General features: G+C 45.7%; 1 long non-coding RNA gene across 1 annotated transcript in view; it reads left to right on the top strand.

Annotated features, from left to right (window-relative positions):
- The first annotated feature begins 3,080 nt into the window (after positions 1 to 3,080).
- LOC135050619 (uncharacterized) overlaps positions 3,081 to 20,881 on the top strand; it is a 117,402-nt gene continuing 99,601 nt past the window's right edge. Inside the window, exons 1-2 of the long non-coding RNA XR_010241699.1 lie at positions 3,081 to 3,134; positions 11,195 to 11,348. This is a non-coding gene — a long non-coding RNA (uncharacterized LOC135050619). The remainder of the gene's footprint in view (positions 3,135 to 11,194; positions 11,349 to 20,881) is intronic.

The following is a 20,881-nucleotide window of genomic DNA, read 5'->3' as shown; positions in this document are numbered from 1 at the left end:
GAGTGCTACAATGTGAATGTCGGCTCATTCAGTGTGCTACAATGTGAATTTCGGCTCATTCAGTGTGCTACAATGTGAATTTCGGCTCATTCAGTGTACTACAATGTGAATTTCGGCTCATTCAGTGTGCTACAATATGATTTTCGGCTCATTCAGTGTGCTACAATGTGAATTTCGGCTCATTCAGTGTGCTACAATGTGAATTTCGGCTCATTCAGTGTGCTACAATGTGAATTTCGGCTCATTCAGTGTGCTACAATGTGAATTTCGGCTCGTACCGTGTGCTACAATGTGAATTTCAGCTTGTACCGTGTGCTATAAGGTGAAAGGGGCACCAGTACTAGATAGTATAAGGGGTTCTACTACACTGGACACGCCCCTTCTTGGGTGACCACACCCCCTTTTCTGGAGCGCAAGCGCGACAAAATAATTGCATCCTTGACTTTTGCATTCCCCCACTTCAAAATTTCCAGTTCGACCACTATATATATATATATATATATATATATATATATCTCAATGCCTCCCCAGCCAATCTCCTCACCGCACGTCACTGGCGTATAGGGGATGTAGTATAGTGATGTAGTGCAGTGGATAGGGGCATGTAGTGCAGTAATAAAGTGTTATGATATAGGGGGTCTTTCAGACCTGATCGCTCGCCAGCGATTTTTGCAGCACTACGATCAGGTCAGAACTGCGCATGCGTATGCACCACAATACACAGGCGTGTCACAGGGGTACAAAGCGATTTGTTGCTCTACGATGGGTTTGTGTGAAGAATCCATTTGCACGGCCGATCGCAAGGTGATTGACAGGAAGATGGCATTTGTGGGTGGCAACTGACCGTTTTCTGGGGGTGTTTGAAGAAATGCAGGCGTGTCCATGCGTTTGCAGGGCAGGTGACTGACGTCAATTCCAGCCCCGGACAGGCTGAAGGGATCGCAGCGGCTGAGTAAGTTCTGGGCTACTCAGAAACTGCTCAAATTTTTTAATACAGCTCGGCTGCACATGCGATCGCACACTTGCAAAGTTAAAATACACTCCCCGGTGGGCGGCGACTATGCGATCGCAGGATTGCAAAAAACAGCTAGCGAGTGATCAACTCTGAATGACCCCCATAGTGCAATATATGGGGACACACAGAGGAGCATGTAGTTGAACACGCTGGAGGTGCATGTGACGCATAGGGCATTTGAGGCACATAGCGGAATATTGTCCAGTAGTATCCCCTTTTTTCAAAATGTTTGATAATCTGATTATTTTAGTCTAATACGGTTTGTTGGTTTGCCAAATTACTATCTTGCCCCGGGTAACGAAAATCCTAGTTTCGGCCCTGATACCCCTACTACAGGCATGTCAAACTCATGGTCATCCAGCTGTTGTGAAACTACAAGTCCCAGCATGCTTTACCAGCTAATCAGTTGAAGGTATGCTGGCAAAGCATGCTGGGACTTGTAGTTTCACAACAGCTGGAGGGCCACGAGTTTGACATGCCTGCCCTACTACATCACGACTGAGGAGGGCAACGGAACATTTATACCTGGATTGTGTTGGGAGTGCCAAAGCTGTTTGCTTATTTTTTCAGTTATGTACCTGTGTCCAGGCCTAAGCCTGAGTATGCTGTTTTACAGTGTCTGATGCCAGTAAAGACACTGTGTTTTAACTGGAAGACCTGCCTCATGAGTCCTTACTTTCAGTACCCATTTTACAATGCGTGTGTGTGTGTGTGTGTGTGTGTGTGTGTGTGTGTGTGTGTGTGTGTGTGTGTGTGTGTGTATATAGGAGGAACCCAGGGCCAACCGCACCAGCATATGGTCTCACAAGGGGACTGAGGATCTCATCTCGCTACCTAATGGCAGTCAGGCTACCTCTGGCGAGCACATGGAGGGCTGTGTGGCCCCCCAAAGAAATGCCACGTCACACCATTACTGACCCACTGCCAAACCGGTCATGCTGGAGGATGTTGCAGGCAGCAGAACGTTCTCCTTGGCGTCTCCAGACTCTGTCACGTCTGTCACATGTGCTCAGTGAGAACCTGCTTTCATCTGTGAAGAGCACAGGGCACAAGTGGCGAATTTGCCAATCTTGGTGTTCTCTGGCAAATGCCAAATGTCCTGCACGGTGTTGGGCTGTAAGCACAACCCCCACCTGTGGACGTTGGGCCCTCATACCACCCTCATGGAGTCTGTTTCTGATCGTTTGAGTAGACACATGCACATTTGTGGATTGCTGGAGGTCATTTTGCAGGGCTCTGGCGGTGCTCCTCCTGTTCCTCCTTGCACAAAGGTGGAGGTAGCGGTCCTGCTGCTGGGTTGTTGCCCTCCTACGGCCTCCTCCACGTCTCCTGATGTACTGGCCTGTCTCCTGGTAGCGCCTCCATGCTCTGAACACTACGCTGACAAACACAGCAAACCTTCTTGCCACAGCTCGCATTGATGTGCCATCCTGGATGAGCTGCACTACCTGTGACACTTGTGTGGGTTGTAGACTCAGTCTCATGCTACCACTAGAGTGAAAGCACCGCCAGCTTTCAAAAGTGACCAAAACATCAGCCAGAAAGCATAGGAGCTGAGAAGTGGTCTGTGGTCACCACCTGCAGAACATATCCTTTATTGGGGGTGTCTTGCTAAATGCCTATAATTTCCACCTGTTGTCTATTCCATTTGCACAACAGCATGTGGAATTGATTGTCAATCAGTGTTGCTTCCTAAGTGGACAGTTTGATTTCACAGAAGTGTGATTGACTTGGAGATACATTTTTTTGTTTAAGTGTTCCCTTTATTTTTTTGAGCAGTGTATATATATATATATATATATATATATATATATATATTATTATGGACCAACCTTGCTAACAATACCCTTCATTATCCAACTTAAAAAACTGGCGGGGTTTCAAGTGAGAAAATACATCCCTTGTGGGACAGGGCCCCAGTCATGAAAATGCATAGAGAAAATGAATTGGTGAATTGGTCTGTTTGTGTGTTTTTCTGTCTCTCTGTCCAGTCTGTCTGTGACATCATGCTGTGATGTCATAATGGTAACAACTGCCTATACCAGGACTTTGATGCTGCTGTCCTGTCTCATACTGTTCCAGAGCCCTGAAACACAGCATGCAGGCCGCATAGCAGCCGGTAAGTACATTATTTTAATATTTATTTGTTTTCTGGGGTGGGAGGTATGCATTTTGATCTATTTTGGATTATAGTTTAACCATGTCTGCCATTGTGCATGATTGAAGGTTATTTATACTTGAGATGTTTATAAATTTAGTAATTCAAATAAGATTTAAATTGCTGAAATCAAACATGAATATTCCGCCATTATGAACTGTAATGTTTTGTTACAGAATGGGTTATAATGGGTACACACTAGGATGACGGATCAGAGGTGTGGCTTATTTGACAACATAACTCACATTTGTTAAGTTTATAGACACTTAACAAGTCTCTGGAAAAATGGCGCTGCACGGAGACCTGCACATGCGCTGTAGACTCTGACACTGTGCAAGGTGATAATGCACCAGCCAATGAGCTCCAATATGTAAATTGGCAGTTAGGAGCTGATTTGCTGGTGCAGTATCACCTTGTACTTATCACTGCTTTATCACCGCTTTATCACTTCTCAAAGCTTAATGCATCTGCCCCATTGGGCTTAATTCAGATCTGATCGCAGCAGCAAATTTGTTAGCTAATGGCCAAAACTATGGGCCTAATTCTGAGTTGATCGCAGCAGCAATTTTGTTAGCAGTTGGGCAAAACCATGGGGGTAATTCCAAGTTGATCGCAGCAGGAATTTTTTTAGCAGTTGGGCAAAACCATGTGCACTGCAGGGGAGGCAGATATAACATTTGCAGAGATAGTTAGATTTGGGTGGGTTATTTTGTTTCTGTGCAGGGTAAATACTGGCTGCTTTATTTTTATACTGCAATTTAGATTGCAGATTGAACTCACCACACCCAAATCTATCTCTCTCTGCACATGTTATATCTGCCCCCCCTGCAGTGCACATGGTTTTGCCCAACTGCTAAAAAATTTCCTGCTGCAATCAACTTGGAATTACCCCCCCCCATGTGCACTGCAGGAGGGGCAGATATAACATGTGCAGAGAGAGTTAGATTTGGATGGGGTGTATTTAAACTGAAATCTATATAGCAGTGTAAAAATAAAGCAGCCAGTACTAATTATTAAGAATAAGAAATAACATATAACATAAAAAGTGAAGTTTAAAATAGACACTCCCTAAAAAATTCAAAAGGGTGTCAGCTGACCCCCAGACAGGGATGGTAGTTCCCTGCGATATAAGAGAATGTATAAAAAGGGGGGAGGGGGGAATATAGCGACCAACGGTGTCTTTAAAAACTCACAATGAAGGTAAAAAATATAAATACAATTTATTCACATAAAATAAAGTTTTCACATAAGGTTTTACACATAAAAATATCTTAATAACAGGTCTCTTTAAAAAATGGGATAAAAACAATTTACACAATTGTCCAACGCGTTTCGTCATACCTTGATGAAGTCTGTATGATGAAACGCGTTGGACAACCTGGCAGTGACCTTATACCCAGTTAAGTTATAATCTTCTTATCTATTTTTAACGGGTAATATACTTAGAATTGTGTAAATTGTTTTTATCCCATTTTTTAAAGAGACCTGTTATTAAGATATTTTTATGTGTAAAACCTTATGTGAAAACTTTATTTTATGTGAATAAATTGTATTTATATTTTTTACCTTCATTGTGAGTTTTTAAAGACACCGTTGGTCGCTATATTCCCCCCTCCCCCTTTTTATATATATATATATATATATATCAGTAAAATAATCAGGTGCGCTCAGTCAGAATGAAACAGTCTTAAGCCTATGTAGCTTAAAATCACTTCTCTAGTCAAAAGAGAGTGAGATGCACCAGTGTCCTTTTTTCAATAGAACCGCAGCTCCCCCGCCGTCATAAATAACCCGGAATTCCACGGGAAGGCAGATATCTAAAAAGAAAGACAGGGGGGGCGCTCCATAGTGCAGAATCAATTTTTAATTATAAAAGCACACTCGCACTGCAGTTTAAAACACAGCAATATATGCCCGTACCAGAACAAACTCCGCTGTGGGCTTAATACCACATGATATATAACACAAATGCCCCCGGCAATTTCTCCAAACCTCCGGCAGATCTCCTGAGACAGGACCTCAGCCCCGTGCCGCTGGACCGCTGGATACAGCCGCCGCACGTCGGGACACCGTCACCCGTCGATAACCACCGAGGCAGGAGGGGGCACGACCACACACGTCAGCAAGCCACGCCCCTACGCGTTTCGTCACAGACTTCGTCAGAGGGCCCTCTGACGAAGTCTGTGACGAAACGCGTAGGGGCGTGGCTTGCTGACGTGTGTGGTCGTGCCCCCTCCTGCCTCGGTGGTTATCGACGGGTGACGGTGTCCCGACGTGCGGCGGCTGTATCCAGCGGTCCAGCGGCACGGGGCTGAGGTCCTGTCTCAGGAGATCTGCCGGAGGTTTGGAGAAATTGCCGGGGGCATTTGTGTTATATATCATGTGGTATTAAGCCCACAGCGGAGTTTGTTCTGGTACGGGCATATATTGCTGTGTTTTAAACTGCAGTGCGAGTGTGCTTTTATAATTAAAAATTGATTCTGCACTATGGAGCGCCCCCCCTGTCTTTCTTTTTAGATATATATATATATATATATATATATATATACACACACACACACACACACACACACACACACACACACACACACACACGTATATACTGGCAAACAAGTATATTACATGATCAACGTTTCAGGGCATCCGCACCATCATTAGGACCACAATGCATTGTATGTGGTTCTGACGACAGTGCGTACGTCCCGAAAGACTGATTGTGGAATATACTTATTTGCCTGTTTATTGGAAAGATACTGATGTAGCCAGCCTTGTCCATATCTCGGGTGAAATTTGATGCGCCTAACTGCAACTATTCGCACCCAGCGCTGAGTTAATGTATTCTCTATGGCCACGCACATGCATATGCACACGTACAGCCATTCACGGGCACACATGATGTGACTACTTTGTGGCTACATCTGTATGTCTTATTATAATTACGCACTGGGGCAAGCTGCCATTGATATTGTGAGTGCTGCCATTGATATTGTCCTGGATGAATATGAACATATATATACTGCTTTGACTGGGCTGTATTTTGGAGTCTGGGTGCTGTAGTGGCAGGGTGGCAGCTTTTTGATGTCTGGGCCGGCCCCAGGTCAGCTAGCACCATGTTAACCCGCTAGGGTTAGGCTACGCGGGTTGGGTTTAGAATGCGGGGAGGGGGGTTAGGGTTAGGCACCCCCGGGGAGGGTTAAGGTTAGGCTGCAGGGGAGGGAGGCATAGGGGGGTTAGGGATTAGGGTTAGGTACCTTTTCCCAAAGGTGTCGGGATTCCCAGCGCCGGGATTCAGCAGTCGGTATTTTAACTGCCAGCATCCCGAGCGCCGGGATATCATATGTATTCCCACTACTCCACTGTATAGCAATACCACTATTCCTCCAAGATATCATTAATATACACACACCAAAACTTAAATACACCCATCCCTCAAAATGATCCACCCTGCAGATAGTGTTTAAACACATCAACCCTCAGGTAACATTAATACACACCCATCCCACATAATAATACACCCCACATCCCTCAAATCATATTAATAAACACCCACCCCATATAATACATTCCAACCCTCTTCACATTTATATACTCCTACACCACATAATAATGCACCCCACATAATACACCCCACAGATAACATTTACACACACCCCACCCCCACACAATAATACACCCCACAGATATCATTTACACACACCCCACCCCCACACAATAATACACCCCACAGATATCATTTACACACACCCCACCCCCACACAATAATACACCCCACAGATATCATTTACACACACCCCACCCCCACACAATAATACACCCCACAGATATCATTTACACACACCCCACCCAATAATACACCCCACAGATATCATTTACACACACCCCACCCCCACACAATAATACACCACACAGATATCATTTACACACACCCCACCTCCACACAATAATACACCCCACAGATATAATTTACACACACCCCACCCCCACACAATAATACACCCCACAGATATCATTTACACACACCCCACCAAATAATACACCCCACAGATATAATTTACACACACCCCACCCAATAATACACCCCACAGATATCATTTACACACACCCCACCCCCACACAATAATACACCCCACAGATATAATTTACACACACCCCACCCCCACACAATAATACACCCCACAGATATCATACCACACCCCAAAATAATATACCCCCTACATAAATAACACACAACACAGGATAACTTTTTTACACTTCTATAACTTTAATAAACCACTACCCCACCCACAGATTGCTTTTATACACCCTCAACCCACTGCAGTTACGTACTGTACATACCACAATTCTTGAACAAGTCTGTCTTTAGCTTGGAGCCTCTTCTGAGTGTGCAGCTGCAGCACAGGAAGGGAAGCCTCCTCACAGCACGTCATTGGTGGTTGCCGGCCCGGGGGAGGGACCAGCAACCAGGAAGCACACACAGTTCCAGTGAGGCTGGCAGGGGGCTGGTATTTGTGGGAGTGACAGCTGTGCGATCAGTCCCTGCAGCTGCTTTTAACCCTTGCGGAGGAGGGATTCAGCTGGCAGCGCAGCGCACTAGTTCTTATTGCAGCACAGTTCCCCCTATGAGATAGGGCCCACGCGGCTGCTCCGCTGGAGCAGCCCTCGAGCTGGCCCTGAACATGCTTTCACATCACCAGGCGTGGAGGAAGCGCTGCCGAGACACATTGTATATGCAGGGCATGGTAGGCAAGTAAAGCCTTATACGGTCTCTGTCAGCGGCACCTTTTGATCCACCAGCAACTCGGCCACGAGAAGGGGGCCTAGGGTGTTGAGGGCGGAGTGGGCAATGCCTACCTAGGAGGCTGCTGTAGAAGGAAATTTTATTTCTTGTCTACTGCAGAACAATGCTGTGGGCCTATTTTAGAGGGTGGGCCTGGAGCTGCAGCTCCATCAGCCCCATTGTTAATCCGGCCCTGAGTGGGTGTTTCTGGGCGGAAACTGACCATTTTCTGGGAGTGTGCGGAAAAACGCAGGCGTGCCAGAATAAAACTCAGGAGTGTCTGGAGAAACGGGAGAGAGGCTGGCAGAACGCAGGGCGTGTTTGTGACATCAAACCAGGAACTAAACGGGCTGAGCTGATCGCAGTGTAGGAGTAAGTCTCGAGCTACTCAGAAACTGCTATGAATTTTCTATTCACAATTCTGCTAATCTTTCGTTCGCAACTCTGCTATGCTAAGATACACTCCCAGAGGGCGGCGGCCTAGCGTGTGCAATGCTGCTAAAATCTGCTAGCGAGCGAACAACTCGGAATGACCCCCCATGTGCAGTGCAAGGGGGGCAGATATAACATGTGAAGGGAGAGTTAGATTTGGGTGTGGTGTGTTCAAACTGAAATCTAAATTGCAGTGTGAAAATAAAGCAGCCAGTACACTATTTACCCTGCACAGAAACAAAATAATACCGCTTTCAGATCGCAAATGCCGGATCCCACCCAGTAAGAGAAACATGTCTTTACCGGGTGGGATCCGGCATTTGCTCTGCTATGGTGGCTTTCCGACCCGGCAATATACCGGGTCGGTTGCCATAGCAGCAGGCAGGCGCAGCAGCAGCAGGGGCGGGGGTGGAGGCGGTGCTGGGAGATAAGCTCATCTCCTGCGCCGCCTCTCCCTATGCTGTGAATGGGAGCCGTGTCGCATCGACGCGGCTCCCATTCACACTGCGCCTGACCCGGTATTCAACCCGGGTATAACCCTTCTTTTATACCGGGTTGAATTACCGGGTCAGGCGACCCGCTAATTTGGCAAAAGTGCTTTCACATCGCACACTGACCCGTTTCGACACGGCAATATACCGTGTCGATACCGGGTTATTTGTGCGATGTGAAAGGGGTATTACCCACCCAAATCTAAATCTCTCTGCACATGTTATATCTGCACATGGGTGGTCATTCCGAGTTGATCGCTAGCTGCATTCGTTCGCTGTGCAGCGATGAGGCAAAAAAATGGCACTTCTGCGCCTACATATGCGGCGCAATGCGCACGCGCTTCGTACTATTACAAAGAACGATGTCGTTTCACACAGGGTCTAGCGAAGCTTTTCAGTCGCACTGTTGGCCGCAGAGTGATTGACATGAAGTGGGCGTTTCTGGGTGTCAACTGACCGTTTTCAGGGAGTGTTCAGAAAAATGCAGGCGTGCCAGGAAAAATGCAGGCGTGGCTGGGAGAACACAGGGCGTGTTTGTGACGTCAAAACAGGAACTGAACAGTCTGAAGTGATCGCAAGCGCTGAGTAGGTTTTGAGCTACTCTGAAACTACACATAAAAACTTTGTAGCTGCTCTGCGATCCTTTCGTTCGCACTTCTGCTAAGCTAAAATACACTCCCAGTGGGCGGCGGCATAGCATTTGCACGGCTGCTAAAAACTGCTAGCGAGCGATCAACTCGGAATGACCACCATGGTTTTGCTCTTTAGCTAACAAATTTCCTACTGCGATCAGATCTGAATTAGGCCCAAGGTGAAAATCAAATAGAATTCTCTAGCTATCTGCCTTCTATGCAAGGGCAGATAGCTCAATGAATAGAGTGAAATGGGTATACAGGCAATGGGTTACAATCCTGGGTATGTCAGCACCTTGAAATGTAATAAAGTACACTGGGGCAGATGTATTAACCTGGAGAAGGCATAAGGAAGTGATGAACCAGTGATAAGTGCAAGGTGATAAACGCACCAGCCTATCAAATCCAATATGCAAATTGACAATTAGGAGCTGACTGGCTAGTGCGTTTATCACCTTGCACTTATCACTGGTTTATCACTACCTTATGCCATCTACAGGTTAATACATCTGCCCCAGCGTGACTTAACAACAAAGAGTTAAATGTTGTATTGGTATTAGCGACGGAAGGGGTGGGGGTAGGAGACGGGTGGTCAGGAGATGCTGGGCTTCACAATGGGGCGAAGCTGCAAGTAAAAGTAATTAAAACTGATAATTGACAAGTGCCGTCACCAGCGCCCCCTACCCTGCAGCGCTATGTGTGGCACCCCCTCCACACACACCTAGTTATGGCCCAGCAACTTATTTTATACAATAACGCATCTACTGCAATAACCTAATCCACTATTTCTCTGGCAGAAGGGATGGTGTGCTGGCCATACAGCTTCCAGGTGAAGCGAAGACAACCCTTAAGCATACCTCCCAACTGTCAACTGATTTTCACGGGACAGTCCCGTTTTATTGAGACTGTCCCGCTGTCCCACCCACAGACCGAAGTGTCCCGTGGTGGATGGAACAGTTCGGAAGCTCCTGTCACTCGCTACCCTGCTTTAGCAGAGCAGTGGGAAACAGAGGGACAGGGGGCATGCCAGCTGCTCACAGAGCGCTGACCATGCCCCCATAGTGATTTAAAAGGGGGGGGTGCAGCTTTAGTGCTCGAAGCAGTCCCGTATTGGCATTAGTAAAAGTTGAGAGGTATAACATAAGCATGCAAAAATTATCAGTGTAATTGGGAAATAGCACACCGATATGGACTGGAGATATTACTGCATAAAATCATACTTGTCTACCCACCCAGAATGGCCGGGAGGATCCCACAGTACCCCCTCGGCCACCCACTTTCGGAGCACAAGTGGGTGCTCCGAGGGGACTTGATGATAGAATTTGTGCTGAATTGCGTCATTGTAGCTCCGCCCGTGCTGTGCAATGCCTGAGATATAGGCATTGTATGGCATGGCCACGATGACGCGACCGTGACTTTCACACCCTCTGTACTGCCTCCAATATTTAGCCACCCCCCCATTACGCCCCTATAATGCGTCATCCCGGCCCTCCCTGCCCCCTGCTGCACCAAGCTGGCTGCTCTCTCATGGAGGGGGTTAGGGATGATCATCGACCACCAATGATTCCTAATAATCAATGGTTTATGTCCGATGTTGAATGCTTTTGCCATCGATTAGAGAGAACCAGATGGTTTCCCTCCATCAATGGCACAGCATAAACAAATATTTTTATTTTTTTATTTTGCAAGGTGCTGAGACTCCATGCTGTGGCCCGCGGGTCATTCACAGAAATAACAGGGATGACCGCCGATGAGTGAAACCATTGCTGGTCTCCCATAGCATAGTTGGTGGCCATTGATGGCGAACGCACCAATGGACATTCATAGAGGAGGCAGCCAGAAAGTAGGTAACCCTGCATATAATGAACTATGGACTATTACTGTATGGTGCATAAAATGAACTTGGACACTGCTACTGTATGGTGCATAAAATGAACTAGGGACTATTACTGTATGGTGCATAAAATGAAGTAGGGACTATTACTGTATGGTGCATAAAATGAACTAGGGACTGCTACTGTATGGTGCATAAAATGAACTAGGGACTGTTACTGTATGGTGCATAAAATGAACTAGGGACTATTACTGTATGGTGCATAAAATTAACTAGGGAATGTTACTGTTTGGTGCATAAAATGAACTAGGGACTGTTACTGTATGGTGCATAAAATGAACTAGGGACTATTACTGTATGGTGCATAAAATTAACTAGGGAATGTTACTGTATGGGGCATAAAATGAACTAGGGACTGCTACTGTATGGTGCATAAAATGAACTAGGGACTATTACTGTATGGTGCATAAAATGAACTAGAGACTGTTACTGTATGGGGCATAAAATGAACTAGGGACTGCTACTGTATGGTGCATAAAATGAACTACGGACTGTTACTGTATGGTGCATAAAATTAACTAGGGACTGTTACTGTATGGGGCATAAAATGAACTTGGGCACTGTTACTGTATGGTGCATAAAATAAACTAGGGCAGTGGTTCCCAAATGTTTTTGAATCACGGCACCCTAGAGTATTAGAATTTTTTTTTAGGATCGAAGTACTGGGTCGAGTGACCAGGTATTCTAATTCGGGTAGCAAGCAGGCTTGAACACGTGTTCAATCCAGCTCGCTGTGCTTTGTGAACGAGAGCTAGGCCGATGCAACCCGTTTCCCATTCACTGTGTGTAGACTGGTGGCGCATGGAGATCATGTGATCTCCAAGCGCAGCCCCTTCCTCGTCACCGCTGACGTCACTAACCCGGTAATATGCCGGGTTGCTTACAGTGGCGACGGGGTGCCTGAGGTCAATCGCACCCTGGGATCTCCTTTGTCAGGCTCCCGGGTGTGACCCGCCTCAGGCGGTCTGAAAGGGGTATTACATTGACTGTAATTTTTTCGTTTTTCCCAATAAATGTTTATTGAGTTTTACATATACAACATAGGAATCACAAAGTCATGAAGTACAGAGAGAAGTATAGTTCAAATAAGATAAGCAGCAACCAACAGTCGCAGATATGTAGACCATACATAGACAATCATTCCCCAGATTAATATTCCGTGTGACTCAGTCAACTTGATGACCAAATATCAAGTCCAGCCTATACAACAACAAGCTACAAAATACATGCAAACCAGAAAAAAAAGAGAAAGCGGAAGAAAAAGTGAAAGAAAAGAGATAGACAAAAGGGGTTGAAGAAGAAATAGGGTTATGTGGTACTCTGATAGTCTGTTCAAGCATTCAAGAAAAAGATTCTCCTCCTTTCAACATTAAACCATCAGTTTCTATTTGGAGGACCTGGAAAAAAAATTGGGGCTTGTTCTTAAACCACATTCAATTGGTATGTCTGTGTGGACTTAAAGTCAAGCCAGGGGTACCATGTAGCTGTAAATCCCTGGTGGTTTTCAGGGGTCACCCTTAATTCTTCCATCGACATGTACATGTCTATTCTACTAAACCACTCCTTCACAGTAGGTGGGATAGTGCACCGCCAACGAACAGGAATCACTGCTTTGTCTGCACTATTAAGAAACTTTAATAGAGATTTTTTTGTATGTTGTTAGAGAGCCAGGGAATAAGTTAAGAAACCAAAAAGTGGGCTCCCCACAATTGACCTAGAAATAGAAATAACCTTGTTCCAAAAAGGGCAGAGTAAGCGTCAGTCCAACCAGCTATATATCGGGGAACCCGTTTTATTGTTACATCGCCAGCATGTATCTGGTACCCCAGGAAACATTTTGCCCAATGTCAGGGGGCATCTATACCAGCGTGATAAGACTTTGAATTGAGTCTTGATCACCGAATAGCTAATCGAGCTAACAAAATTGGCCTGGAAACTTTTTGCCCAGTCTTCCCCCGTTAGGTCGATTTGCAAGTCATACCCCCAATGTCTTGTGTATTTAGGAAGATCTGGGAACCTGTTTTCAATCAGGAGTCTATAGCATTTTTAAAGAAAGTGCGCTGGACGGGAAGATTATATGCACATATTCTCAAAAATTGTCAGGGGTCTAGTTGCGGCAGAATGAACTTTGCTCCCCATTACAAAGTGCTTCAATTGGAGATACTTCCAAATCTCCTATGGCAAAAGATTATATTTTGCCTGCAAGATAGGGAAAGGAATTATCTCCCCGCTATCCACCAGTTGGCCGACACGTACTACCCCATTTAATTTCCATGAATCAAATCCCTGGCTAGATGCACCGGAAGAAAATCAGGGTTATTAAACAGTGGGGTCAGGAGAAAAAGTTTAGAGGAAGAATCCTAAGTCTATTCCAGCATGTTACCATAGGGCCAATAGTGGGATAAGAAACAATAGTACTTTTTGAGCGCCAGGGATACTGGGCTATCAACGAGGATACAGTTACATTCTCTATAAAAACCCATTGCTTAATATCATTCATGCGAGACTATTCCATTATTGTATTGATGATGATAGCACTGGGGAAGCGGAAGACCTCCCATGTGTTTACGTCTGAAGAGAATGGCATTCTGGAAACGCGGCTTCTTAATACCCCATACAAATTCTCTAACTGCATTATGCAACTCCCTAAACCAGGTTTTTGAGACATAAACTGGGAGTGTCTGGAAAAGATAGAGAAACCATTCATTTTAATTACACTAAGTCTTCCCAGCCAAGAGAGTCTTTTGTTACTCCAGTCTCTAAATTCCGAACGAAGTGCAACAACTAATTTTTTAAAGTTCTCATCGAAAAGGCGCGCAGGATCAGTGTTTAATATGACTCCCAGATACTTAAGGTAGTAGGATGCTAGGTAAATAGAAAAGATTTATTAAGACCCTGTAATGATTGAGAAGAAGCTGACACATTCACTGCCACAGACTTTGAAAAATTAATTTTAAAGTTTGATAGTGAACCAAATCTGCGAAATTCAAGCATCAGGTTGAAGATTTAAACAATCGGGTTTGACAGAACAGTCAACAGATCGCCCACGAATAGTGTGAGTTTATATTCTGTATCACCCACTTTAAGTCCAGAAATATTTGGGTTAAGTCTAATAGTTCCAGCCAGAGCCTCCATGCATAAAATGAAGATAAGGGGCGAAAGAGGGCAACTCTGTGTAGTTCCATTCTTAATGAGGACTGGTTTGGACAGGGCCCCATTAATTTTGATCCTCGCGGTATGGGAACTATAAAGTGCCAGAATGCGGTGAAGTGGACAGCAACATTACAGGAGTATGACCTACTGAGGCTAAGTGTATCAAATCTATTATTTTGGTCGTGTTGTCTCGAGCCTCTCTCCCGGGCACAAACCCCACTTGGTCTTAATAAATATTGTTAGGGAGCAAAAGCTTCAATCTGTTTGCTATAAGTTTGGCTAATAATTTGATATCTGTGGTAAGAAGCGCTATCGGATGGTAGCTGGCGCATTTGGCCGGGTCTTTGCCTTTGGTATGACCATAATGAATGCTTCTAGAGCTTGGGGCGAGAAACCACACTCACCAGAAACATCATTAAAGGCCGTCAACATTTTGGGTAGTAGAGTGTCTTTAAAGGATTTATAATATGAAATAGTAGAGCCACCTGGGCATGGGCCCTTCCCAGAGGGTGTATCTTTAAGGGCCTGCTCTAACTCTGGGAGGGAAAACGTGGAGTCCAGCCAGATGCTGTCTTCTTCCGACAGCCTTGGGAGTCCTGCCTCGCTAAGGTATTTGTCTACCAGGTCCCGGGTGACCGAGAAAGTCTCTGGGGACGTAGGGTCCTGGAGATTGTACAGTTTGGTGTAATAGGAGTGGAATGTGTCGGCTATATCTCTTGTAAGGGTATGACGGATCCCTTCCACATCTTCTATTGTTTGAATATATAATGTGGCTCTCTGGGAGCGCAGAGCTCTAGCTAATTGCTTTCCCAGTTTGTTCCCCCACTGCAAGAAGCGGTTTCTACAAAGCCTGTAGTCTTTCTTGATGTCTTCAAATAGCAATTAAGGTCAAATTTAGTCTCATTCAAGCTCGATAAAAACTTGGGAAGATGACCCTGCTTTGTGTGTTGTCTCCAGGGCTTTCAGCCGCTGAATCATGGTGATTTTTTTCCCCCCAATTTTTCCTTTTTCATTATTGATCCTATCTGAATAAATTTCCCACATAGGACACATTTATGTACTTCCCACATCGTGACTCTGGAGACGTCTGTTGTCTCATTAACTATGAAGTAGTCCTCTATAGCCTCAGTCGGTTGGGATTTAAACTGTGGGTCTATTAAAATTTGTTTGTTTAACCACCAAGTACATTGTTTAAAGTGAGGACAAGCTGTCTCCAGAGTCAGGGAAATAGGAGCATGATCAGACCAGGTGATCAACCCAATGTCAGTGTTCCGGAATAGGTGCAAGAATCTGTGGGGTAATAAGAAAAAATCTAACCTGGAGTATGTGCCATGCGGCCTAGAATAAAATGTATAGTCCCTTTCTCCTGAGTGCTGAAGCATCCATGTGTCGACCAACTGGTGTTCATGCAGGACTCGACGAACCCCACGATGCAAAGCTAGTGTAGGTCTGACTGGTGTCCCAGAGATGTTCACCTCTGGATGAAGAGACCAATTTAGGTCACCTCCTAGTATCGGAATACCCTTGACCAGCTAGGCGATCCAATTCAATACTGTCGTAAGAAACCTGGGTTGTAATTGGTTGGGAACATACACATTTATAAAAGTATATAGATGATCAAACAATTTGCATTTTACCAGGAGTGTTCTGCCCGCCTCCAAAGCTATTTATGTCACTTCTCTAAACGGTACTCATTTGGATGACAGAACAGCAACTCCCAAGGATCGGCCGGCTTTGGATTTGAAATGCATCTCCTGGAGAAACACTACATCAGCCCTGAAAGCAAAAAGGTCCCTGAGCAGTCTAGAGCGCTTCTCATGGACATTTAAGCCCTTCACATTGAGGGAGACAAATATAATGGTCGTCGCTTTGGACTCAACCTTCATTATCTATTAATCTATCTGTAAAGGACAATATAAAAGCCAGTGAGGAGGGCATCAACTCTTCCGGGATGGAGAGCCACACTTAGAGGGGGGAGAAACAGAAAAAGAAAGGAAAAGATATAAACTTAGAATATACAGTGTAAGAACAATTCAAAAGATGTATCATATTCAGAAATGTGATATACTGTACATCCAGTGGAATAAAAGTACAACACACTACCGCCAACTGGGAGCCCGGACGTGTAAAACACACCGGTGACCAAGAAGACTAGGGCGGCGTGGAGGTAACTGGGGGTTGGTGGCAGCATCATCCCTAATATCTAAATTGGTATTACAATCATATAATTGAGTGTCATCCTAATTACACAACATTAACAAAAATCAGAAGCAAGTAATCGTTAACAGTACCCTTCACCCTAATGGGTTGAATAAATACCTCTCCATCCAGAGCAGTACAATTGCCATGAATGTGCCCCAGAAGGGGGAGGCACAGCACGGAAAAGAGAAATGGCAACCCAGTTATAGCTATTTTAAAGCAATAAAGTCTCCTACAATAACGGATACAAACATTCTAGACTACTAAGAGACTTTCACTGTATCGCAATAGTTTTGGGGGTCCACTGTTCCTTAGGTGGCTTCGGGTTATTCTATACAAATTGGCAATCGTTATCGGGGTGAGAGAGTTCAGGCGGAATAGAATGAATCAGAGGTTCCTGCCAGTCCGAAAGGGTTACTAAAGAAACACCAAGAGCTTGACATAAGGGGAGCAAATCGGTTGGATCTTTGAGCATATGCAACTTCCCATTGTATGAAACCTGCAATCTGAATGGAAAGCCCCATCTGTATTTGATTCCCAACTTGCGAAGTTCCATGGTGAGAGGTTGTAGAGCCCTTCGCTTCTGGAGGGTCAACCATGATAAATCTTGAAAAATGTTGAGGCGTTGGTCATCAATCTCTATTACATCCAAACGACGGACTTTGTAGAGGACGTCCTCTTTCTGTGAGTAATAGTGTAGGCGACAGATGATATCCCTTGGCCGGTCCGTTGGAGCACCTCTGGGACTTAGGGTCCGGTGGGCTCTATCAAACTCGATTGTGAGAGTAGGGTTCGTACCTAAGAGTTCATTGAAGACCCTCGTGAGAAAATCAATGAGACCTTGGGGTGGGTTATCTTCCGAGACCCCTCTAATTATTAAATTGTTCCTCCTTCCACGATTATAAAGGTCATCAAGACGTTCTTGAAGTTGGTGGAGATCTGTCGCTTGTCTGATGACTATTGCCCTGAGGGTATTGTGGGCTGTCGCCGAGTTATATGAGAAACTTTCTAACAAGGTTAGTCGGGTTCCGATATGCGATACCTCGGATTGAACACGGGCAATCTCCGATCGGGCTGTGTCTTTGATTCTATTTTCCAATTGTTCAAAATGTTTTGTTAGCATAGAACAAAGTAAATGTAAAATCTGTGAAACGCCTTCCATCTTTGGTGTAGTGTTTGGGTCCACCAAATGGGCTCAGATACGAGAGGGAGAATCTGAGGCAGATGAGAGATGTGGGGTAGATGGTGTAGAAGTATAATTTGTAGGGGCAGAGCACTGAGGAAGGAGGAACTGTCTCATATTGGCCGAGGATGGGGTACCCATGGGGTGTGCAGAATTCCCCTTTTGTGATTTTCTTCCAGCCCCTTGTGAATTTCTTTTACCTCTCACCATGAGGCAGTGTACTACCACTAATAAACACTGATGAATGCTATGATATTAGAACAACACTCTGACAGAGCCAGAGCACATTCCCCCCAGAATACAGGTGGCTAGCTGAGCATTCTGATTCTGAAGTATATTCCGTGAGACCTGTCATGCCGTATGAAAGGGTTAATGTAGCTTAAGGTATGATGCCTTGAGGGGCACTTGCGAGAATCCAGGGGCCGGCAGGTCCGTCCACCCAAAGGCACAGAGGGAGAAGCCCTAAACGCCCTCCTGTAATGTTCAATATAAAGATGGGGGCCCTGTACGATTAAATTAGGCTCAACGGGAACTGTTGCTGGATTGGGGATGCAAGTAAGTGCTGCTGCAGAGGCAAGCCATTGTAAATGTGGCTAGGGGTTGTGTTAATAGGGAATAATATTAAAAGTGCTGCTGACAAGGAGTGTATGACTCCCCCTACTCTGACGGGAAGAGGTGCTTATGGGCGTCCGGTACACAAGGCACCATACCTTGTGGAGCTTACTCACCCCCTTTCAGTTAAGCTGGTGGGGCACTCCGACATGAAAGAGGACACAGCCAGCTCTCCTCTCTGGCCAAGAATGCTTCCCTGGTGCCTGGGAGGGTGGGAGGCAACGGCTCCAGAGACCCTCCGGGTGGACAGCCTCAGGTAGTTCACCGGAGCTTCAATCACGTGGCCCCATTCAGGTGTCAGTCTCTGGGTCCCCAGGAGATCCTGTTTCCACCGCATCCCTCAGACACTGCCGCCGCTGCTAGGTCCGTGTTCAGTGCTGCTGCAGTGGCCGGTTCCGCTACCGTTACCTCTCTACCATGGTGGCCTGGGGGAACCCACTGAAGTTTCCAGGTGCGGAGGAGTCTTTTGGTGGATAGATGATTCGGGTTTTATCAGTGGTCCCCGGGAGCTTGCAGCAGATGCTCTCCTCTTTGTCAGCCAGGCCACGCCCCCCCTCCAAAGACTATAAATAATTTGAATTGGTCCTGGACCTACAACCCACGGCACCCCTGCAAGTGTCCCAAGGTACCCCAGGGTGCGACGGCACACAGTTTGAGAGCCACTGAACAAGGAACTATTACTGTATGGGGCATAAAATGAACTAGGGCAAAATGATGGGGCATAAAATGAACAACCACTGTAGATATCCTCTATAGTCTTTGAAATTACAGGTGCATATTGGTTACTTTGGGAAACTACTCTTATCTTTCTCCAAAAGGCAGATGTACTAAGCCTTGAAGAGTGACAACGTGGACAGAGATAAAGTACCAACCAACCAGCTCCTAATGGTCATTTTTCAAACACAGCCTGTAACATGGTAGTTAGGAGCTGATTGGCTGGTACTTTATCTCTCTTCAAGGCTTAGTACATCTTTCCATTGCAAGTATTGAAACATCTCCCTTTAGTCCTACTTGTGTTTCTATCTATTCTGGTCAGCAAGTCTGTGTATGAGTCTTGTCTGTGGCCCTCATTCCAAGTTGATCGCACGGTAGCAGTTTTTGGAAGCCATGCGATCAGATAGTCGCTGCCTATGGGGGAGTGTATTTTAGCATAGCAAGTGTGCGATCACTTGTGCAGGGGAGCTGTGCAAAAAGTTTTTGTGCAGTTTCTGAGTAGCTCTGAACTTACTCAGCCACTGCGATCACTTCAGCCTGTCAGGTCCCGGAATTAACGTCAGACACCCGCCCTGCAAATGCCTGGACACGTCTGCGTTTTCCACGGCACTCCCAGAAAATGGTCAGTTGCCATTCAGAAACGCCTTCTTGCAGCATGCAATCGGGTCGGAATGACCCCCTGTGTGTCCTCCAGTCCTGCCAGTAGGCCCAGCACAAGCTAGATGTGTTTATGATTCACCAAGCTTGAGTATGTACAATTGGGGCCTGATTCAGAGTTGCATGATGACGTGGCTGCAGCTGTGTCTTTTGCCAAAGCCGAGTCTGCATCATTACGCTAATGTCACAGCCAGTTTCTTCAAAATCGGGATGCACACTTGCAACGTCTTGCTTCAGGGCAAATCCGTCTCAGTGCACGCCATTGGTATTGCCATTTGTAGAACCATCAAATCTTACACCAGCCCTATGGCAGTTTCTACTTCTGCACATGGCCTCCTGTGTGAGCAGTTGTGTCTTTAGATGCAGCAGACGTCAGCAACACGTTCGCATCTTCAGCCCGCTGTTACCTCCCTGGTATGCCCACTGAATCCACACTCTTTGCATCTGAATTCATTCTGTGTCTCTATGGGGTAACAGTCGGGACACATGCACAGTGTGCCTCAGATACATGTGCACTACTTAAAACATGTGACAGCTGTCTACATATCAGTTTTGCGTGCAGTTGGCGTGCGACTCAGAATCAGGCCCTATGTGTAATATTGGCTGTGATTGTTTTTTAGACGTTTACAGTCTTTGTTCTAAGTGTTGAAACACACTAGGTAACAAGAAAATACACAACAATAGCACATTGGCAGAAGTGTAGCCTACAGGGCCAGCAACAGAAATCTTGGGGCCTGGTAAACTGATATCTCTGCCCCCTCTCCCCCACCCTCCTCGTCCCCTCCCCCAAATATCCTTTCTAGGCATGTGCTAGTTCATTTTAACTATAATGACAGTGACTGTGTGGTGAGGGGGTGCCAGGTGCCTGATCATCCAGCTAAAAGAACTCACCACAGTCAGGGTGCCTGTATGGCGTAGGGAGTGGAGTTGGACAGCAATTTAAAAAGCATCATTAGGCACTGCA

This window comes from Pseudophryne corroboree, chromosome 2 (genome assembly GCF_028390025.1).
Source record: "Pseudophryne corroboree isolate aPseCor3 chromosome 2, aPseCor3.hap2, whole genome shotgun sequence".
In the NCBI taxonomy this organism is placed as follows: domain Eukaryota; kingdom Metazoa; phylum Chordata; class Amphibia; order Anura; family Myobatrachidae; genus Pseudophryne; species Pseudophryne corroboree.
Note: the sequence above shows the minus strand (reverse complement) of the source record. Positions and strands in the feature narration are given on the sequence as shown.